The sequence below is a fragment of the Colossoma macropomum genome, unplaced genomic scaffold (assembly GCF_904425465.1).
Source record: "Colossoma macropomum unplaced genomic scaffold, Colossoma_macropomum, whole genome shotgun sequence".
NCBI classification, from domain to species: domain Eukaryota; kingdom Metazoa; phylum Chordata; class Actinopteri; order Characiformes; family Serrasalmidae; genus Colossoma; species Colossoma macropomum.
In genome coordinates this window covers 1232816-1240563 of record NW_023495818.1, presented here as the reverse complement: position 1 = coordinate 1240563, position 7748 = coordinate 1232816, and positions in this window count along the sequence as shown.

Here is a 7748-nt window from a genome sequence, read left to right as displayed (position 1 = left end):
GCTGGCTGCACTCAATAAGAGCATATGCTTAGCAAAGAGGTAATAATGGACTGGAGTGTGAGCCAGAGAAGCTTCTGGCAATAGAGTGGAGGGTTTGTTTAAAGTGTAAAGCCACCTATGCCAACAAAACACAATACACCTTTTCTTCTCCCTCTCTCAATCCAGCTGGTTCAGTCCCAGTTAAGAACATGCTGCACACTGAGCAAATAGGCTGCTACAGTGGCTTTGCTAACTTGTACCACATTGTGTACTGAAACTAAAAGAAGCAAGTACGATTAAATGAGTGCAGTATTGAGCCCAAACCTGATAACAGTGTGGTATCGTTGTATAGATGAGCAAATATAGACATTTTATTTACTATCCAAAACCTCCAGATAACCTACATGTTTTGTGAGTTTTTTATATGTAATGTTGATGATGATAAAATAGTAGCCTAAAAAAAAATATATTTATTTAGGTATTTTGCCTTACAGAAGCTCTCTTACACTTTTGGCCAAAACTTTATCTTGGAACTATCGTAAAACAGTGTCTCAGAAATCAGGCCAAATATTTGTAAACACTTTATGTGATAACTCTCTGTAAGATAACCTTTTAGAGGCAATTTCCTCCCCTTCTCAACTTGAACTGGCTTGAACTTCATTAGACACTGAGCCAGTGTTGGATTACTGTTGAACAAAAACGTGCCTCTTCCAATCAACTATTAATGTGATTTATGCAGGTTTTGTTGTTGTTTTTATTGTTGTTTTTCATATTCACAGCTGACCAACTATGAATTAAGCTTTACTTTTCTCTACATGGCTCAATTTGCCAGTCAGCATATAATTGAATTACACTCTGTTTTTGTAAACAGTTTGCTTTATTAATTAACAATTAGCTGCTGATTGTGGTCCTGTCAGCTGCTTTGATTGAGCCAATTTGTATTACCTGCAACCTGAAAGCAGTGTCAAAGTGATTAACCCGAGTAAATGTTGCAGGGAGAAATGGCTGGAAAATGATGTGCCTTGGCCTTTTTTTGTTTTGCTGTGCGAAATGTCTTATTTGTTTACGTCTCTGCCCCCCATCGCGTCTATAAGTAAATCAAATCAAAGTGATAAAGTCTGAAACATCTGCTGTATTATAGTTCATAAGTTACTGATTAGATAGTTTAGGTCCAGAGAGCAGCAGAGATGAGGCAGATGTAGGTATGCACACACTCAAGAAATTCATAAAACAAAAGAATAGCATCTAATTACAGGGTACACAGCTTGCTCAACGTAAGAAGACTACTACAGACCAAATGAGAGGGCTGGTTTAGGTGTGCATCTAAAGCTAGGGTATAGGCCTATACATTTAAAACAACTTGTTTCACAGTTTGAAACAGATTTTGTTCAAGATAAACTGAATTGTAGTGTATTTCCTAATCACTGTTGAAGCTGCTGTGCCTTAACTGTTGTTTTCCTGAGGAAATTAAGGGCCCTCACTGTAATTCAGGTATTAGATATGAGACAATAGAATGTTTCATAGGCTGTTTTATTTTACACATAGATGCGATTCTGCATCCCACAGTATATACATTTTTCCGAGAAGGACTACTTCAGTCTTGAATTTGCTTTAAAAGCAGCTGCTTGCAAGCAAACAGCATTTATAGGCATTTTACCGCTAGGGCTCCCCACCTGCACTACAGGAGGCCACAAATCCTGTGTTACATTACTAGTTAGTTGATTCTCACAAGTATGAACCTCTAACTCCCAGCGCAGGAGGCAGGGGTTAGTTTGCTTTCTTCTGTCAGCACCGTGCTTATTTGTTTACACTGCCTGCATCTGTCTAGCTTATCCTTCAAAATGCAATATGCAACACGCAACCATAGTAACAGGTATTTTGACGTTGCTGTAAGGGGTCTGTTCCTGCCAGAATGCAGCTATGATGAATGTTAGTTTAATGTTGGATTAAATTAAAAGTCAAGACAAATGTATTCCTGATGTGACTGTTCAGACATTGCCATATGTCATGTATTGGATTTGAGTATCACATATGAAAATGGCAAATTGGGCAGTTTTGTGGTGATTTGTGGGGATTGGCAAGGGGACTAAAATTTGTGAAGACAAGTATTCACTCTCGAGTGTAGTGTTAGTTAATAGACTAGGGCTACATTCTGCACTTCTTTGTACAAATTGCATTGTTCACAATACCTGTAATAATACAGTAGTTCACATACTTTTGCATTAAGTTGGACTATGCAGACTGTAATACAAACAGTTCAGTTTGTCAGGTGCATGCAACATTTATGACTGGTTTTTATGGCACTGTTGATCCGTTTGTTGGTTGGACAATCCCCATTTTGCTGCAATAAAAATATGAAGAGAGATGAACAGAATATGAATCTCATTAGATAAAACAGATGTTGACAAAGTTTTCCATTGAGGACATAATTCGCAGTTGAAAAAAGTATCATAATAATATTGTATTATGGGGCCTTTGGTGATTCCCACCCCTAACATTCACATTACAAGCCTTATTGTGCTCAAATTCAGTCTTTCTGCCTTGATGTCTGACATTCGAACTGAACTAGGAGCATATATGAAAGTGGTTCATATTTGAAAATATCAGATTTTGACATTCACACCTCTCTAAAAACATCAGAAAACACTGTGTCACTTTGGTTTGGCAATGTAAACATACTCTAAGTGGTTTGTGACAGCAGTGCTGATTATTAAGCTAAATGGTCTTTTCTTTCCAGAGCACAGACACAATGAGTAATGTAGATGCGCAACACTGATTTGGATTATCTTGTGGCAAGATGAGAATGATAAGTGACAGTGACGACAGAAAACCGAAAGCGTAAACTGGATGAGGATTCAGACGTCAGGTCTGCCTGTTTGTTACTGGTGATTCAAGTAAAAGCAGCCCTCTAAATCTAGGGTAACTGAACATATTTAAGTTGCTAGCTGTGGTGAATGATGGTCTAAAGCAGGGGTGCCCAGACTTTTTGTCTTTTTTTCAATGTGCAATGTTTGTGGTGGCCCGAGAGCCAAAAACACAAACAAAACAGTTAGTTAGGCTTCAATTTTTTAATGTATTACATTACATTTTGTTGCTAAAGAACTAGAGAATGTATATAAGTTACAGTTAAAAAATATTTTCTCTCATTGCATAAGGAGGGTGGGGTTAGGCTAACCTTCTGGTGGGCCAAATCAAATGTCCTTATGGGCCAACTTTGGCTCTTTGGACAAAAACTTGAACTTATAAACTTAAATTGTCTTAAATTGTCTTTTTTCACTAAAATGTCAAAAAGCGTGTAAAAGGCCTTTAATGAGACAAATGCAAAAAAAAACCCAAAAAACAAAAAACCAACAGTGTGATCAGGACCCCGATTCTATAATGAAATATAAAGTGTCGGATAATTTTATGCCTGCATTAGGATGATGCTCCCTTTTACTTGCTCTGCCTATTAGCACACAAGCATGAACCATTTATGTTCATGATGAATGCTGTGTATTATAATTGAAATGCTGAAGTGTTTTGTTGTTTTTATGCATTTAGAGTGGAACCTGTTCAAGCATTCTGGAATAAGATACTGCTTACATGCTGTTCCAGGCACTCAGCTTAAAAAGCACATTTATTATCACATATATTATGCAAACATAACCATCCTTTGTAATGTGACTTTGTCAAATGCCATTTTATGGCCATTTCTAGTGCGCAAGGTACAGTTTATTAGCTGCTGGCGCGAAGAAGTACAGGCTGGGCTACATCTGACATTTACAATGTTTTCCCTTCCTGAACAAACCCTGGTAAAGTCGCCAAGCGCTAACCTTTCGCTTTACTAAAGAAACGTGTGCAGCGCGGATCCCTCTGGCTCGGTCACATTTGTGGAACTAAGTGGATGTTACACATATGCTGGAGGACAAAGTTCAGGACGCAGTGTAGCAGCCTGTTATCTTTGTGTTTTTTGCCTCACGCTCACTACCCTACGGCTCATTTCTGTAGGGTGCCATTATGAAGTCAAGTGAACATGCTTGGGAAAGGTTCCAGAAAAGCAGGCCCACTGGTGTGTCTTGTACTATTAAAGCTGCATTTCCTCCAGTGGAAAGAAAGAGGAGCACTAAAAGCATTAGCCAGGGAATCTCTAGCCCCAGGTGCATGAATTATGAGTTGGCCGAACTGGGTAAAGCTCATTATATTACGAAAAAAAAGAACGAAAAAAAGACAGTTAGAGGCCTTGTTTTTATAACTCCAAGAAGAACACACCAAATGTGAGTATAAATTCAATTCTGCATGGGGTATCTCACAAGAAACTTCTAAACTTCTGCTTCTTGCTTCAAGTATTTTTACCACCTGTGGTCCCAGAAAGGAAAAAATTATTCTTTTACTTCTTCTAGACAGAGTTAAGTCTATTTTAAATGGAACCCCTCAGATGAAAAACCATTAGATTATCAGTTAGTTTACTTTCTATTTTAGTTTGTATAAATGTTAACATTGAAAAGCCAAACAATGCTTTATTTATGTTTTAGTGACCCCTTTATTTTAAATACAGGGCATCAAACAATGCCATATCATGCTTTTATGAATTTTATGAAAGAAAAAATGTCACATGTACTGTTTTACATTGCAAGGGCTCAATTGGTGTGAGACTTATGGGGATATTGCAGCCTGAAACTAACATTGTGTGTGTAATTTGTTGTGTAATATTCTATAGTGCAGTATTTCAGTCCTTTGCCTCATCAGTTTGACAGAATTCACTGTTCTGTGTGTTTATTTGGTGATCAATTTTCACTCACTACAATACCCAGCATGCATTTCACAACCATTGAGAATCCCTCCTACTGCGATAAAGTAATCCTGATTGTTAGCACAGCCACTGATGTGGAGGCTACTAAATACTTATGTGATGTTTGGCTTCCTAGAAGAAACATTAGATATCTGGCTTCCTTAGGTTTTAGTCAGCTAATGAAAACAAACAAACAAATAAATAAACATTTCAAAAAGTCCATCCCCAAAAATCCACCCCAAAACAACTGTGATTTTTCAAAAGTTCCTTCCACCTTCAAGATACATCATCAGAAGGTGGTTTTCCTAGTTTTTAAACTGGAGAATTTGTATAAATTACTGCAGCACTGCTGTAAATGTGAGCTGGCATGTTTACAACATCTATAGTGACTTTTACATTTTTAATTTTGGCCAGAACACCTTTAAAGTTAACGTGAATTGGAGGTCAAAATGCATTTTCCTTCCATATTATGATGTCTCTGAGCTAGCTGAGTGTTTTGGGCTGGTGGGAGGTAGAGGTGAAACACTATTAGATAATATTATTTTCCCCACTCAATGGCGCATGGTGATGTCACTCAGAATCAATCAGAAGACGTTTCAGAAATGGGCAAAGGTCTTTATGGTTTGATGAAAAATTACTTAATTTTGTCTTTTAAATGATAAATGATAACTCATGCTTTATATCATCACTGTCCAATGAAAAACAAGGATCTCCAAAATAGTAACTTTACAGAAGAGGGCAAAAACACTCTTACCTTTCAATGTAAGTCAATGTAAAAAGATTTTGTTCCAAGTGATTTTAGAGCATTTCTATTGGTCCATGCATCATTAAATTTTTGCACAATGTAAAAGACAACTGGTGTGTTGAAATTATGTAGAAAACAAAATTCGACAAAAATGGAGACGCATGGTTTTCTTTGGACATCAACGAAGCACATGAACTCACAAGCTGAACAGTAAAGTACATTTCGATGTTAGGTTGAGTTTAAGCAGATTTCTCATATTTCTAGAATTCGGCTCCTGAAAAACAACCCTGGGATTTTCTCACTTTTTAAAAATGTTGTCTCAGACGTGCCTTAACTAATCCAAGTCTTTTCTGGGTTTCTTTTAAATCTTAGAAATCTTTCAGCAGTCTATCCGAGGTTGGAAGGAGGCCTCGTGCTTTTCTCATTTGTCTCCTAAACTTCTTACAATTATGTTAAACTCCTCTTTTCTCTTGACGGGGGGTTTAGGCGAAAGAATTCAGAAATTGATGAATTAATACAACATTGAGATCAACTTTATTTCGCCTGAGACACAGAAAGACAAAGAAATTTCCATCATATAAACCTGTGGGATAGTCTGCAAACATAATCTGAAACAGACTCATCAAAGATGTGTAAAGCCATACCCAAATAAGAATATTGTTTTTTCAATAAAATAATCACTCAAGCAGAAGTAAAAAGCCTCTTTCCAAAAAACAATAGAAGTTCAAAAGTATCAGATCAAAAAGCTACAGTGCCTTGCGAAAGTATTCACCCCCTTGGTGTTTTGTTGTATTACAAACTGGAATTAAAATAGATGGGGTGGGGGGGGGGTTATACCAGTTCATGTACACAACATGCATACCACTTTGAAGGTTCAAAATATTTTTATTTTGACAGACAATAATTAAAACAAGAAAAACATTAGTGTGCATAAGTATTCACCCTGTCAGTAGTTTGTAGAGCCATCTTTTGCTGCAATTACAGCTGCAAGTCTCTTGGGGTGTGTCTCTATTAGCATAGCACATCTAGCCACTGGGATTTTTGCCCATTCTACAAGGCAAAACTGATCCAGCTCCTCCTGGCTTTGACTAGGCCATTCCATAACATTTAAGTGTTTCTCTTTAAACCAGTCCAGTGTACTTTAAGCAGTATTTTTAGGGTCTTTGTCCTGCTGGAAGGTAAACCTCTGTCCCAGTCTCAAATGTGTGGCAGAATGAAACAGATTTTCCTCAAGAATTACCCTGTATTTTCTGCTATTCAGCTTTCCTTCAATCCTGACCAGTTTTCCAGTCCCTGCTGATGAAAAGCATCCCCACAGCATAATGCTGCCACCACCATGCTTCACTGTGGGAAGGGGTGATGAGAAGTGTTGGGTTTGCACCACACAACGTTTCCCATGATGGCCAAAAAGTTCAATTTTAGTCTCATCTGACCAGAGATGCCCCATGGGATGTTCAAAGTTTGGGATATTTTTTATAACCCAACCCTGATCTATACTTCTCCACAACTTTGTCTCTGACTTGTTTTGAAGAGCTCCTTGGTCTTCATGTTGTTTGCTTAATGGTGTTGCTGCTCAGGGCCCTTTCAGAGCAGATGTATTTAGACTGACATGATGTGACAGATTATGTGACTTTGATTGCACACAGGAATCATCAATGAATTATGTGACTTCTGAAGTTAATTGGTTGGACCAGATCTTATTTAGGGGTTTCAAAGCAAAGGGGCTGAGTATGTAGTAGGGGTGTAAGAAAATATTGATATACTTGAATATTGCAATATTATGTTTGGTGATACTATATCGATTCTCAAGGACAGGATAATTTTTTAATTAATAGTTTACATGCAAAGATTTGTGGCAGAAAGTGGTTTTGTGTTGTCATTTTATGTTATGTTTAGCCATTAGAATCAGCCATTAGAATCTACCACTTCAACATAAATATGTAGTGTAAGGGTACACCGCTAACATTAGCATTAGCAAACTTAGGTGACTAGTAACATTACCACCAATGGCTGAATTGGAAATACTTAGAACAGTGCTCAAACAATTTGTCGAGTGAGCAGACCCATGTCATTACTATTACATAGTAACATGGGTTTTTAATGTTATTCAGCCTTACGTCAAGTCTATTGACCAGTCTATTGTACTGTGCAGTTTATTATTACTATTTACCCCCTAATAAGGTGATTTAGGCTATCAAAACATCCTACTTATTCTTTTAATGCTAGTAACATTTTCTTATAAGGAGATTTATACAA